The following is a 16,695-nucleotide window of genomic DNA, read 5'->3' as shown; positions in this document are numbered from 1 at the left end:
ATATCACCAGCTCCAAATAAGCACCTCTTCCCCTCCAGTGATGGCAGACACTCCTGCCCCGGACATGGAAAGTAGCATTAAAACATCGCCTACCTCCCAAGTGAAATTCTGCTCCTTGAACATGCGCGGGCTTAACATACCAGAGAAAAGATCTCAGCTGCTTCACACCTTGAGGCAGAGCAAAACTCAGATAGCATTCATCCAAGAAACACACTTCCGCTCAAACAACATTCCAAAACTCTACAACCTCTACTACCCTACGGTTTATCACGCATCCAATGATGAATCTAAAACAAAGGGTATAGCGATTCTGATAGCAAAAAACTGCCCCTTACAAGTATTAGAGGTTAAAAGAGACATCAATGGTCGTTATCTTTTCCTAAAGGGGACTCTTCATAACAAACCCATCACGTTAGCAAACTTGTACGCACCCAATACAAAACAAGTTCTATTCTTCCGTGAAACTCTCCAACTGCTGACTGAGTTTTGTTCTGACAAAACAACAAAAAAGTGTGGTGCTGAACAATGTCATATACAACTGTAAACAAGTCAATAGACAGTAAGAAGGATCAATTATATCTGCTTAGAGCATGTAGTCCTCATGTGAACATTAAAGATACATAGTCTGTATGGCAATATGTTAAACAGAATATTGAAGAATTATATAGATATCTCGACTAAAAATCCGCTCACTACCACCAAGAGTTGAGGAGGCTTACCAGATGAGGTGGACCCAATGGGGCATACGCCGGATTGGGTCGGACAAAGCTTAGGTGGTGAGTGGCTGTGTATACTCCGAGAAGGATGCGGTCTCGCGGGTTTGTTGTATTCATCCAAATTGGGAGGTGTACGTAATCTCCCGAATGTGGGAGGTCATGTAGATCTTAAGGAAGTGATGGGGTGTTCCGTAAGCAAACCCCTCAAGGCAACATTCCGTGGACCAGAAATTGATGTGGAAGGATAGGAAAAGAAAAAAAGGGCCACATAGTGTAAATCCAAAAAACAAAAAGTATTTATTTATAATAAAATAGATGTACACTCACATGTAAATCCAAAGTTTAAAACAGCGCTGTATGAGAAAAAGTGGCGACAATGGGGTCCTGCCCGACGCTATCACCAGGCTTTGTAATGAGCTGTAGTTAGCAGACCCTTTTGTTGTTTTGGATGCACCATTTGAAAGAAACCATCCTTTGGGCCTGTAGCAGGAAGTGAAGCCTATCTAGGTGTCCTGCTTCTGTGGAGTTTTGGGTAGTACTCCATAAGGTGCCAGCAATGAAGTTTTGTTCTGGCCTCCTCATTGTTGGCGGAGACTTCAACGTAGCACCTTCTCAAGACTCATCCACAGGAGCGTCCTCTATGCCGTACAAAGCCCTCAGGGCCATCAAAAAACACCTAAGAGAACTGACTTTGCACGACGCTTGGCGTACACTACACCCTAATGAGAGGGATTTTACATTCTACTCTTCGCCCCACGACAAATACACGAGAATTGATCATTTTTTCATATCCCAGTCTGACTTATCTCTCCTTTCTTCGGCTTCCATTGACCCTATGGTTATATCAGACCATAACCCCATATCCATTACTCTAGACATACCGTCAAGTAGATCCAAAAGTATGATCTGGCGCCTAGATAACTCAATCCTTACAGACATTGAGATCACTCACAAACTCAGCACACGACTCTTGCAGTATTTACAGAAAACACTCCTGAGGACTCAAAACAATCCAGCATATGGGCAGCACATAAATGCGTAATACGTGGAGAAATCATCTCCATTACTGCCAACAGACACAAACTCAAAAGGAATCGCATTGCTGCCATATCAGAGAAAATACATATTTTGGAACAAGCGCATAAACTAACGTTAGCCACCAAATCCCTGGTTGAATTGATCAAAGCTAGGGAGGAACTTCTTGAAGAATTAGGCAAGTCACTAAAACGCAAATACGTCTTAACACAAAAATTGTTCTATGAGTTCGGAAATAAATCCGGTAAACTTTTAGCCAGAGCTCTACAATCTAGGAGAGCGACAAATACCATACACACAATCAAAGACCCGTCAGGAACTTCTTTTGTATCTTCTGAAGATATTGCCAACCAATTTGTACATTATTTTTCAGATCTTTACAATCTCCCTTCATCCAACGAGACGGGTAACACTCCAGAAAGACAAGCGGTCATTAAAGATTTTTTAACACAATATTGCCCTCCTCCTATTACACCAGAAGATGCAGCAAGTCTTGACCTTCCTATTAGTACAGAAGAAATTAATGTAGTGTTAAAACAACTAAAAACGGGTAAAAGCCCAGGCCCAGGCGGACTGACAGTAAGTTACTATAAGACATTCCACGACGTACTCACCTCTCACCTTGCTAAGACGTTTAATGCTCTCTCTTCTCCAACACAAGTCAATAAAGACCTACTAGAAGCCCACATTACACTCATACCTAAACCTGGCAAGGATGAGACGCTAGTCTCTAACTACAGACCTATATCTCTCCTTAATGTCGACATGAAAATTTACGCCAAAATTCTAGCCAATCGAATACTCCCATTCCTCCCTAAACTAAGTTCATTTAATCAGGTCGGCTTTATCCCTGGCAGGGAGGCCAGGGATAACACTATAAAGGCATCAACATCCACCCTTGGCTTTCAACTTCCTCCAAGCAAGGGTTTTTTCTGTCGCTGGATGCGGAGAAGGTGTTCGACAGGGTGGCATGGGACTACATGATGGCAGTGCTGCAGACGATGGGGTTCCCGGCACACTTCCTCAAATTGATTCTAGCATTATATACCTCTCCCACGGCCAGAATAAGGGTCAACGGCCGCCTGTCGGATGCCTTCTCCGTCTCAAATGGCACCCGACAAGGATGCCCTCTATCCCCCCTCATCTTTGTTCTTTCATTGGAACCTCTATTGCATAAACTCAGGACCAACCCAAACATAACGGGAGTTGACATCAGACAAAAACATTATAAACTAGCAGCTTACACAGACGACATTCTTCTTTTTCTCTCTAATCCGTTAATCTCTATACCTAACTTACTGCAGGATTTCACCCTATTCCACAAATTATCTAATTTGAAGATAAACTTTGCGAAATCCAGGGCCCTCAACATAACCCTCCCTTCATCCATAGTATCTCAATGCCAAGCTAATTTTCAATTTAGTTGGGAACCACACGCCCTCACATATCTAGGTATTCAATTACCCTCCAAACTCACTGAACTATATGATAGAAATTACTCTCCCATACTCCAAAACATCAAAAAGGATCTCACCAAATGGTCCTCGGGACAGTTCTCCTGGTTTGGACAAATCTCCATTCTAAAAATGAACGTCCTACCCCGTATATTATACGTTTTACAAACCATACCGATCAAATTACCACCAACGTTTTTTAAAACTTACAAGAGACTCTGCAGAAACTTTATTTGGGCCCACAAGCCCCCGAGAATTGGCTGGGATAGAATAATTCTCCCCAAACTTAAAGGTGGGTTAGGCCTACCGGATATCCATAAATATCATACGGCGTGCCACATCACCAGACTAATCGATTGGCACATACATGCACACTCTAAGGACTGGATCACATTAGAAGATTCATGCACCCAGATTCCTTTATCACACGTGTCATGGATTAGCGCTAAGGCCACCCCTAAGGAGCACTCCACACATCCACTAACAGGACCTACGTTAAATAGCTTTAGAAATGCCTGTCAATCTCTTAAACTGACTCCCTCTCCGGGACCAATGACTCCTCTAACTGGCAAGCCTGACCTCCCCCCTAGCCTTTTAGAAGACAATAAACATTTAGCTAACACTGAATCTACTCTGAGAGCGCATCACTTTTTTCACAAGGGCTCCATTATCCCATTCACTGACCTGGCCTCTAGATTCCCAGATGGCAACATACCATTTTTTAAATTTCTGCAAATTAGACACTTCCTCAACAGCGCCAACCACATATCTCAATGGTGTAGAGACCTAAATCCTTTAGAAGCACTATGCTCCCAAACTAGTCCTCAAAACCACCTAATCTCGATGGTATATTCTATTCTGTTTGGTGAGACTGACCTCAAGGCCTACCCGGTCAACCAAAAATGGGAGAGAGAGCTTAACGTAGACCTCCCCAATGAGGAATGGAAGAATATATATGAGCACATGCATAAAGGCTCTATTAACATTTCAGCACAGGAGAACAATTACAAACTATACTCAAGATGGTATCGCACACCTACACGAATTCATATATTTCAACCTACTATTTCACCTTTGTGCTGGAGATGTAACTCTGCAGTGGGCTCTCTTCTCCATATTTGGTGGGAATGTGCTCACATACAACCATTTTGGGAAAAAGTGCACAACATGATCTCTCACATCACTACCTACACCCTCGACTTTACGCCCGCTCAATATCTACTACACCACACATCTTTACCACAATCTACTTACAGAAAATCTCTCATGCTTCACCTCATAAACACGGATAAACAATGTATTCCATTACGTTGGAGAAGTGTTGCCCCACCCACATTATCCGATTGGCTGAAACGGGTTGAAAAAACAGCAGAGATGGAGGACTTAATACATCAAGCTAAAGATAACCCGACAAAATAACGCAATACTTGGGATTGCTGGATACACTTTCGAGACTCCTCGGAGTTTAAGACATTAATACTTGACCAATAATCAAAACTTACACTGTGAAATAAATAACTCACACAATGGAAGATTACCCTGGCCGGGGGCAGGAGTGTCCGCCATGTCCTTACCCGCCATGTCCATACCCTCTTACCTCTAGTTATACCTTGCTTTGCCCATGACTTACCTTTTATCGATGCTTGTATACTTAGTCCCCATCCCACTTTAAAATTTACATATAGCACAAACGCAATTACTTTGAATGTCCTACAAGACTTCTAGAGTACTTTGCTACTCTTAATGGACCATCAGTACTAACCCCACACGTTAAGTAAATACTGCCATCCCCCCTCACACAGTCTGATCCCGTTAGGGGTGCTTGGGAAAGGAGCGGCTTTGCCCAGGTCCATATGCCATTAATAGATGCACCCTTAAAGCACCTGCTCCAGATACTAAGTTTTGTCATTAGACAACTCTATTTTTATTAAACTAGCTTTAGTATATTCAAGGTGACATGAACTTCAAAGTACTTATCAATAAATGTTTTAATTGATTTACAAATAAGCATATACATCATCTAATGTTTCTCTGTACTTTTCAAACTGTTAACTGCTAATGTACCTTTGTAAACTTTTAAAATGTACTGTTATCTTTTTGTATAACCCCTTTATACGTGAATAAAACTTTATGAAACAAAAAAAAAAAAATTAAAATAAAAATAAAAAATAAAAGTAAAAAAATTATATATATTAAAAATTACTAATAAAACAATTAATATCTAGGTCCACATTTAACCCTTTAGGCATTAAGGACTGTAATTGATAAATCCATTGAGTTTCATTTTGGGAGATGGCTTGTTTAAGATTGGTGCCCCTCCAATGTTTCTCCACCCTATCAATGCCACGAAAAATAAGTTTTGATGGATCTCTATTGTAGAATTTTCTAAAGTGATAAGATAAGCTTATCTTATCACTTTAGAAAATTCCACAAAGCAAAGGGATGCTGACGCCTTTAGCCCACGTTCACATTGGGCCAATTTGGCATGTGATTTTGACATGTCAAATCGTATGCCAAATCAGAGCCTAGTGTCAGCAAAGAGTCCTGACCTCAACCCGATAGAACAACTTTGGGATAAATTAGAGCAGAGACTGCGTGCCAGGCCTTCTTGTCCACATCAGTGCCTGACCTCACAAATGCGCTTCTGGAAGAATGGTCAAACATTCCCATAGACACACTCCTAAACCTTGTGGACAGACTTCCCAAAAGAGTTGAAGCTGTTATAGCTGCAAAGGGTGGGCTAACTCAATATTGAACCCTACGGACTAAGACTGGGATGCCATTAATGTTCAGGTGCGTGTAAAGGCAGGTGTCCAAATACTTTTGTCAATATCGTGCACACACACACACATATATATATATATATATATATATATATATATATATATATATTATACATATATACACACACACACTTACCGGCCACATTATTAGGTACACCCGTTCAGCTGCCTGGTGAGACAAATTGTTAAACAGCCAATCACATGGCAGCAACTCAATCCATTTAGGCATCTAGACGTGGAGAAGATGACTTGCTAAAGTTCAAACTAAGCATCAGCATGGTGAAGAAAGGGGATTTAAGTGACTTTGAACGTGGTATGGTTGTTGGTGCCAGACGGGCTGGTCACTTGGGCAGATAAGATCTGTGGAGAGATCTACCACAAAGGGGAGAGGGTAAAAAAGGGGAAAAGAGAAGGGGGGACACAAATGATGTAATGAAGATTGTTCATTACAGTGATTAGACTCAAGGGATCATTTATGTCCCCACTTCTCTTTTCCTCCTTTTTACCCTCTCCCCTTTGTGGTATATCTCTCCACAGATCTTCATATCTGCCCTAGTGACCATCACTGGCGCAGCTCTGTCGCGGTTACCACCATTTGGGGATATGTGGTGGAACGGGAGATTCGCATCATGTATGTGCAGCCAACAAATCTGCTATTATATCAATATGGACCAAAAACTTTGAGGAAGGTTTCCAACACCTTGTAGAATCTATGCCATGAAGAATTAAGACAGTTTTGAAGGCAAAAGGGGGTCCAGCCCAGTACAGTAAAACCTTGGTTTGAGAGTAACTTGGTTTGAGAGTGTTTTGCAAGAAAAGCAACATTTTTAATTTTGACTTGATATACAAGTAGCGTCATGTCACAACTGAGTATAAAAGAGAAGAGAGGCGCCTCTAAGTGTAGCAATATGGTTACATTTAATGAAGGTACAGCATTAAGCAAATCACATGGTTGATGATTAAAACTGGCTTATCTAAGTATGCAGGCATCAGGGGTAAAGCTTTTCACATCCTCCGCTCCGCCATCAACATCATCTCTTCCACACTGCGCTCCACGAGCAGTGTGTAAAATGTAACCATATTGCTACACTTAGAGGCGCCTCTCTTCTCTTTTCTACTCTGTAGTTCCTGATGCATTTGGATTCTATTCCCCTTGTGGAGGCTTCAATTTGTGAATGGTCAATTTATTGCATCATTCATTCATTCATTTATTGTATTTGATCACCTACCAACCAGTAAGAATTCCAGCTCTCACAGACCTGTTATTTTTTCTTTAAGAAGCCCTCCTCTTCTCCACTCATTACCTGTATTAACTGCACCTGTTTGAACTCCTTACCTGTATAAAATACACTTGTCCAAACACTCAATCAAACAGACTCCAACCTCTCCACAATGGCCAAGACCAGAGAGCTGTGTAAGGACATCAGTGATAAAATTGTAGACCTGCACAAGGCTGGGATGGGCTACAGGACAATAGACAAGCAGCTTGGTGAGAAGGCAACAACTGTTGGTGTAATTATCAGAAAATGGAAGAAGTTCAAGATGACGGTCAATCTCCCTCGGTCTGGGGCTCCATGCAAGGTCTCACCTCGTGGGGCATCAATAATCATGAGGAAGGTGAGGGATCAGCCCAGAACTACACGGCAAGACCTGGTGAATGACCTGAAGAGAGCTGGGACCACAGTCTCAAAGAAAACCATTAGTAACACACTTCGCCGTCATGGATTAAAATCCTGCAGTGCACGCAAGGTCCCCCTGCTCAGGCCAGTGCATGTCCAGGCCCGTCTGAAGTTTGCCAATGACCATCTGGATGATCCAGAGGAGAAATGGAAAAAGGTCATGTGGTCTGATGAGACAAAAATAGAGCTTTTTGGTCTAGACTCCACTAACCGTGTTTGGAGGAAGAAGGATGAGTACAACCCCAAGAACACCATCCTAACCGTGGAGCATTGAGGTGGAAACATCATTCTTTGGGGCTGCTTTTCTGCAAAGGGGACAGGATGACTGCACCGTATTGAGGGGAGGATGGATGGGGCCATGTATCCTGAGATCTTGGCCAACAACCTCCTTCCCTCAGTAAGAGCATTGAAGATGGGTCGTGGCTGGGTCTTCCAGCATGACAATGACCCGAAACAAACAGCTAAGGCAACTAAGGAGTAGCTCCGTAAGAAGCATCTCAAGGTCCTGGAGTGGCCTAGCCAGTCTCCAGACCTGAACCCAATAGAAAATCTTTGGAGGGAGCTGAAAGTCCGTATTGCCCAGCGACAGCCCCGAAACCTGAAGGATCTGGAAAAGGTCTGTATGGAGGAGTGGGCCAAAATCCCTGCTGCAGTGTGTGCAAACCTGGTCAAGAACTATAGGAAACGTATGATCTCTGTAATTGCTGGCGCTTCTAACCCTTTTTCGGCCACTTACCGCCGACACCCCCAACTCCCCAGTGTGAAAGTACCCTTGGTGTAAATATGAGACCTGAGATCTTTTTGACCCCAGATCTCACATTTAAGAAGTCCTGTCATGCTTTCTTTTCTATTATAAGGGATGTTTACATTCCTTGTAATAGGAATAAAAGTGACCCATTTTTTTTTTTTAAAAAGAACAGTGTAAAAATAAAAAAGTAAAATAAATGAGAAAAAAAGTTTAAATCCCCCCAGCCCGCCGTGCTCGTGCGCAGAAGCGAACGCATACGTAAGTCGCACCCACATATGAAAACGGTGTTCAAACCACACGTGCGGTATCGTCACGATCGTTTGAGCGAGAGCAATAATTCTAGCATTGGACCTCCTCTGTAACTCAAAACTGGTTACTGGTAGAAATTTTAAATGTCGCCTATGGAGATTTTTAAGGGTAAAAGTTTGTCACCATTCCACGAGCGGGCACAATTTTGAAGCATGACATGTTGGGTATCAATTTACTCAGCGTAAAATTATCGTTCACAACATTTAAAAAAATTGGGCTAACTTTACTGTTTTCTTATTTTTTAATTAAAAAAAGTGTATTTTTTCCCCAAAAAATTGAGCTTGTGAAACCGCTGCGCAAATACGGTGTGGCATAAAGTATTACAACGACCGCCATTTTATTCTCTAGGGTGTCTGAAAAAAAGACTTATGCCGCGTACACACGAGCGGACTTTACGGCAGACTTTGCCCGGCGGACTTTTCGACGGACTTTACAACGGACTTTCTGAATGAACGGACTTGCCTACACACAATCAACCAAAGTCCGTCGAATTCGTACGTGATGACATATGACCAGACTAAAATAAGGAAGTTCATAGCCAGTAGCCAATAGCTGCCCTAGCGTGGCTTTTTGTCCGTCGAACTAGCATACAGACGAGCGGACTTTTCGACCGGACTCGAGTCCGTCGGATAGATTTGAAACATGTTTCAAATCTAAGTCCGTCCAACTTTTGAGAAAACAAAGTCCGCTGGAGCCCACACACAATCGAATTGTCCGACGAAATCCTGTCCGCCGGGCAAAGTCTGCCGTAAAGTCCGCTCGTGTGTACGCGGCATGAGTTAGACTTACCGTGACTCTCTTCTTGCCAATGTGATGGCTATCAGAAAAATTGTTTTAAGAACTAAGTTCTGTTAGGATGCTTCCTGTAAGAGTTCAAACGGAGCTCCCGTGAGAACCTGTAAAACGGCAGACTGATCCCAACTGGGAAAAACTTTGAGGGCTACTGGCCTATTTCATGCAAGTCCCCTAAAAAATCTTGAAATTAAGACTTCTCTGGATAGTGTCATCTAAAAAAAAAACTGATAGAGCCACCACCTGGGTTTTCAGGGTGCTGGCTGCCAGCCCCTTCTCCGTTCCATCATGGAGAAATTCTTTTGACCTGGAGGCCCTTAGAAGTGCACCAGGAATTTAATTTTTTCCAAACTTTCAGGTATATGGCCCTAGTTACTTCTTTTCTACTGGAAAGTAGGGTCTTCACTAATTTATCGGACAGTCCCTTGGCTTTCAGGAGGTCTTCCTCAGAAACCAAGCGGTTAGATGTAGTCGGTCTGCTTCCGAATGGTTCACCGACCCCTGCGTTAGCAAGTTCTTTCTGGGCGGCAGCTTCCATGGAGGTTCTGTGGCCAGGTTTAGTAGTGTTGCAAACCAGGGCCTTTTTGGCCAGAAGGGAGTGACCAGTATCAGATTGGTATTTTCCTCCTGGAATTTCCTTAGAACCAGTGGTAAATCTCCACCTATCACTAAGATTCCCTCCCTATGTTGATGAACCACCTGAAGATAGGTCTTTAGAAAAGTGACCTGATCTTCATTTAGTAGATATATATTTACTAGTGTGACCTTTTGCTGACCTATAATTCCTTTTACAATAAGGACTTTTCCTCCACCCGGAGGAGAGACGTTTATTATGGGGGATGTTGTCAAGCAGGCAGGAATTGGAGCTGTAATATCGTCAGCAGTGCACTCATTATCATACTATACCATTTATTAAATGCAATCAATATATATACCATAAACAGGATCATATAACTATCAACTTATTTCTCAAACACCCTTTAACAAAGTTTTCTCTTCACCAATCAGACCTCTATTCTTCCATCTCAATGTTGTCTTTTAGCATCCTACCCTTAACATAACAACTACAATATATAATCCTATCCTTTCATGTCTACCCTCCTACTTAGAGAGCTACTCTACTTTGACCCCAACTCTGTTTCTAGAGAGGGTAATAACAATACATCTATCTATTTCCTTTTTCCATCTCCTACTAGAGTATCTAGCCCCCCATCTCCCCCTCCCCCCATCTCCTCCACCCCAATCACCACCGCCCCCCCCCCCCCCCTCGCAATGAGGAACTGAAAGAGAAAAAAACACCAGGAGAGGAAAAAGAGGGAGAGTGACAGAGAGAGAGAGAGAGAGAGAGAGAGAGAGAGAGAGAGAGAGGGAGAGGAAGGAGAGAGAAAGAGAGAGAAAAAAGGAGAACCCCCTTACCCCCCCTAATGCTCGAAGATTTACTACTGTGCCCTTATTCAGTGAGTATAATTACTATCAAACCCTACACATTCCTAACCCATTGTACTTATTGTCATATATTTATATACATCAAGGGGGATATCCCCTCGCCATCTGTGTTCCACGCTTTGCTACCACACCCTTATTCTGTAAGTACATTAATTCATCATTCTCTATCCACTTTAAACCCAGTATATGTCACTATCCAATATCATATGAAAAAAAAAAAGATTGTTATTATTCTCCCCCTCCCCCCCTTTGTAATATATTTCATATATTACATATTTAAAGTATATACCCCCCTCTGTGTTCCCTAGTGCACAATCATATTTTCAACTTCAATCCCTCATTCACACTCCACATACACTGTAATTAAATCCAAACATTATGTGCTGTAAGACCCAAAAAAAAAATGTTATTCTTCTCCCCCAGTCTCCCCCCTCCCCCTTAATGGCGAGACCCCTTCCCATTCGTTCAGTTCCAGCTCTCCACGGAAGAGAAGATCTTAAGTCGTCCCCCCCCCCCCCCCCAAAAAAAAAAAACAGCAGTCACAAAAAAAAGGATAGGAAGAGGCAAAACAAGATAACCTCACTTTAGCTTCTGCGACTCATAAATCAAATTAATTACACATTATGTTCCGACTGATATCTCCTTTTCCCCTGTTGTTTCCTTTGCTTTGTATATCCTCTTTCCATACCTATTGACAGGTCTATCCAATTGGGAACCTCAAACGCTTCTGAGCCCAAAAACGTGAATAGTTCAGGCAGTTGGTCAGGATCATATAGACTGAAAGTGTCTTCCTCTTTTTTGATAATTAGGGACATCGGGTATCCCCATCTATATGTCGCTCCCTTTTCTCGCACATGTTCCAGTAACGGTCTCAGCATCCATCACCTAGTTTTTGTCTGCCAACATAAATCAGGATAAACCTGTATCTCCTCTTTATCAAAATCCAATGCCCCTTTCTGCCATTCTGCTCTCATTATGTCCTCCTTTATCTTGTAAAAATGAACTCAGCATAGGACATACCTAGGAGCGGCCTGATCCGAGTTACGAACTGAGGGACTCCTATGCACCCGGTCCAGCTCAATATGAGTATCTGGAGGATTCTCCAGATATTTGTTAAAGATAGAGATCGCTATTTCTCTCAGACCTGGTGTCATTATAGTTTCTGAGATCCCCCTGATACGTACATTGTTCCTTCTGTTTCTGTTTTCTGAATCTTCAGCATGCAATTGTAATGTTATCAGCTTTTGATGTTGCATTTTTATTTTTTTCGCCATTGTGTCTATGCGTGTGTCGGCTGTACTTTCCAATGTCTCACAGCAGAGCAGTCTATGATCTATTGCCTCTACTTTAGAGCGCACTTCTCCTATTTCATCTCTCAGAGTCCACATTAGGTTGCCCAGCAGCACCTGTATATCTTCTTTAGTGAGGAGAGCCTGTATGAGTTGTTTAATATTTGGCTCTCTACCCTGCTCCTGTATTTGTACTTCAACTGAATTCAGAGAGCATACCTGTGGGTTCATGACAGTCACCATCTGCGGTAATATGGGGGGACTTAGTTCCACTGATTCCGCTAGTTGCGTTCGGTTACGTCCCACGTTCTTGTTTACTAATATGGACTCCTCCATTGTTGTTTGCTGTCTCTGCGTAGACCGCGCTGCACGCTGTGGTACCATGCCGGTGTCTGCTGAAACCACCGTGTCTTTCTTTACCGTCAAATACCGCGTAATATATGAGTGGCTAGGAGTGTAAGGCACACCTGGGCTTTTCCCCCGCCTTGGCATGGGCTACAGAATCTCCCAGTCCGATCATTCTCCTCTGGAGCGCACTGGATGGTGTATGATTGAAGTATAAAGGAATGAACAAGTGAGAGAGCTAGCTCTTGGTCATCTGAGCCCAGCTAGAAGAAACAAAATCTCAAGGAAAGCATTGTCATAAGTATCTTTGATATTCTTGTATTATATGTTCTGGTGTTATGCTTTGTAATATCTCTCTTTAGTATTTTAATGTTAGCGTTTTACTACGTTCTTGGGAAATAAATAAGACTTTCTTTTATTAAGCAGTGTGCTTGGTTTCCTAGCTAACCTTGTATTATAGTGATATCAACAGTAACGTGATCAGAGTTTTAATAGACTAGCTAACTAGGGGAATAGACAAGTTAATACATAGGTGCAATAAATAGAGGGAATCCGTAACCACCCTCAAATAATAATTATTGTACCAATTACTTCAAACACAGAGTCTGAAAAATAGGCGCGATCCTTAAAGTGGAGTTCCACCCAAAAATGGAACTTCCACTTTTTGGATTCCTCCCCCCCTCAGGTGTCACATTTGGCACCTTTCAGGGGGTAGAAGGGAGCAGATACCTGTCTAATACAGGTATTTGCTCCCATTTCCTGGCATAGATCACCGCAGTGATTGCGGTGACCTACGCCACTTCCGCCGCCTACCCCATCCTCCCCCGCTGTATTCTGAGACACAGAATACAGCAGGGACATGAGAGGACGCGCAGCGCGACTCGCGCATGCGCAGTGGGGATCCAGGAAGTGAAGCCGCACGGCTTCACTTCCTTATTCCCTTACCGAGGATGGCGGCGGCAGCAGCCGAGAGCTGAAGGACGGATCGGCTTCGGCTGCCGACACCGCGGGCTCCCTGGACAGGTAAGTGTCCAAATATTAAAAGTCAGTAGCTGCAGTATTTGTAGCTGCTGGCTTTTAATATCATTTTTTCAGCAAACCTCCGCTTTAAGTAGTTAAAGTATTTTATACAGCACAGTGCTTGTCCTGTGTCATTTGGCCCCCTGTAACACCTAAAAAACCTGGCTGATCCTGACAGTTTCTGCCCTCCCCTATGTAAACTGACCACGGTATATCATAGCTGCTGACATCATGGTCAGCTACCGTGCTTCCATCATCCGCAGCCTGCTATCTATCTCCTCTGTACTCTCTCCCCCCTCCCTCCCTGGCTGTCAGCTCGTGACAGTGCCGCCCCCCCGCTTGAATAATTAACATGTATACACCATCAGCACTGCCTCCTATTGTAGTGTCCCCCTCTGCGTGTGATTTATAAATATAAATGCTGTAAATACCTAATTTCAGAGCAGAGATTGCAATCACATGACTAGCCAGTTCTCTCCTCCTCCCCTCCCCCGTGACGTCAGCAGAGGAATCTCGGCCCCTCCCGCTGCATCTGTCAGAGGAGGCAAAGAAAGATCCAGCCGGGCATGTGATCGCGATCTCGGCTCTGAATTGAGGTATTTACAGCATTCATTTTTTATAAATCACACACAGAGGGGGGACACTACATTAGGAGGCAGTGCTGATGGTGTATACATGTTAGAGTGGTATAACAACCATTCACATTGCAACACAGCCTAATGCAGATATGCTGCATTTTATCGCAGCGCATCGGGCTGAATCACACTGCATCGTTTGGCAGCGTAAGTGTACATTTTGTACACTTCACATAAAATTTGTTAAAATAAAAGACAAAAAAAGGTAGCCATGTGATGCGTTGCATCGCACATCACACTGCCCCCTTCCACAGTCAGCAATGCAGAGCGGCCAGAACGGTGAATCACTCCAGCTGCTCTGCGATTTACCAGCTGTAAATTCGCCCTTACAGAGATCACACTTTCAGGGCTTAGATGGTGGAAGCAGTACATATACCGATACATCAAACGAAGGCACTGATGAACCACTGCTTCTGATGCCGCGTACACACGAGCGGACTTTACGGCAGACTTGGTCCGGCGGACCGGATAATTCGATCGTGTGTGGGCTCCAGCGGACTTTTTTTTCCCAAAAGTTCGACGGACCTAGAAATGAAACATGTTTCAAATCTTTCCGACGGACTCGAGTCCGGTCGAAAAATCCGCTCATCTGTATGCTAGTCCGACGGACTAAAACCGACGCTAGGGCAGCTATTGGCTACTGGCTATCAACTTCCTTATTTTAGTCCGGTCGTACATCATTACGTACTAATCCGTGGGACTTTGGTGTGATCGTGTGTGTCCAAGTCCGTCCGTTTGTAAGTCCAGCGCACCTACGCTACAAACTCCGTCGGAAAGATCGTCGGACCAAGTCTGACGTAAAAGTCCGCTCGTGTGTACGCGCCATAAGAAGGCCATTGCAGAAACACATTCTTATCAGATTTTAATCACCCAGCTCTCCAGGAGAGGAATAATAACATTAACCACACATCCTATCAGTCAGGCAGAGGTAAGTATACATAATTGTGATCAATTTTATTTTTCAATGGGTTCTTTAAGCAATTTATATTGGGGGGGGGGGGGGTCAGGATTGTAAGTAAGGTGGACCTTCTATTTTCATGCAAGGTCCACTTTAGTAAAGCATTCCCCCCTCTTCCATTCTTCCAAGCAGCTTCCATTCCTCCAAAGCAATAAGCTGCGCTCTAACTCCTGACCAAATCCTGGTCATCGAGAAAACGGAAAATTGTATCATACTTACCATAATTTTCCTTTCCTGGTGCCTATCCATGGCAGCATACTAGTGATAGAGCTCCGCCTCGACTCCTCCCTCAGGACCAGTGAATATCATAAATTAAAGACGTAGTCCCTCCCCCAACATTCTCCGTCAAATAGAATACTGAGGGTGGGAGCGTATGCTGCCATGGATAGGCACCAGGAAAGGAAAATTACGGTAAGTATGATACAATTTTCCGTTTTCCTGGTGCCTCCATGGCAGCATACTAGTGATAAATAACTAGCTGACACGGGTGGGATAATGCTTAACAATAAATGTTTAATTAGAAATGAGACATTGCAGCCTGAACTGCCCTTCTCCCAAACTCAACCGTTGTGAGAGCTCCTGGGTCGATATGGTAGTGTCTGAGGAAAGTATTGCGAGAAGACCAGGTGGCGGCCCTGCACACTGTCTCTAATGACACGTTAGCCCTTGCTGCCCAGGAGGTTGAGACTGCCCTTGTAGAATGAGCATTCACTCGGGATGGAGGTTCCATATTCTTCAACCTGTATGCCTTCTGGATTAGCTTTACCACCCTAGATGCCAGAGTTCTGATGGAGGCTTCTTTGCCTCTGTATTTACCGAATGGTACAATAAAGAGTCTTTCCGAGCACCTGAAGGATTTGGTAGCCTCTAGGTAGGCTCTGAGCACTCTGGATATGTCCAGCTCGTGACAAGATTCCAAATCTGCCTCAGTAAATACTGGTAGTGCCCAGGGCTCCAAAAGGTGGCTTGGAGTAGTGACCTTAGGTGTGAACCCCCCAAGGGGACGAAGCTCCACTCTATCGTGGAAGAAAGAGATGTGGTCATCACCTATCCCTAACGAGTGGAGTTCTGAGATCCTTCTACCAGATGTAATGGCTAGCAGGAAAACCGTTTTTAGTGTTATGTTCCATATTGTCAGTTGTTCCACTGGGGCAAATGGATGGTCAGAGAGGACTTCAAGGACCAGGGATAAATCCCACTTGGGAAAAGAGCGTCTGACAGGTGGACGAATCTTTAACACTCCTCTGAGGAAAGTGACTACTAAGGGCTCTTCTGTCCATCTTTTATTTGTTGCGGCAGAAATTGCTGCTACTTGGACTTTGAGGGAACTTAGGCCAAGACCCAGATCAAGTCCTGACTGGAGGAAACCGAGAACACCTGATGTAGAAGGAGAGATTGGATTAAACTCATTTGAGGCAGCAAATGACAAGAACTTGTCCCATATTCTTGAATATATAGCATTGGTTGCTGGTTTCCTGGCTCCTAG

Source organism: Aquarana catesbeiana, linkage group LG04 (assembly GCF_042186555.1).
Source record: "Aquarana catesbeiana isolate 2022-GZ linkage group LG04, ASM4218655v1, whole genome shotgun sequence".
Taxonomy (NCBI): Eukaryota; Metazoa; Chordata; class Amphibia; order Anura; family Ranidae; genus Aquarana; species Aquarana catesbeiana.
Note: the sequence above shows the minus strand (reverse complement) of the source record.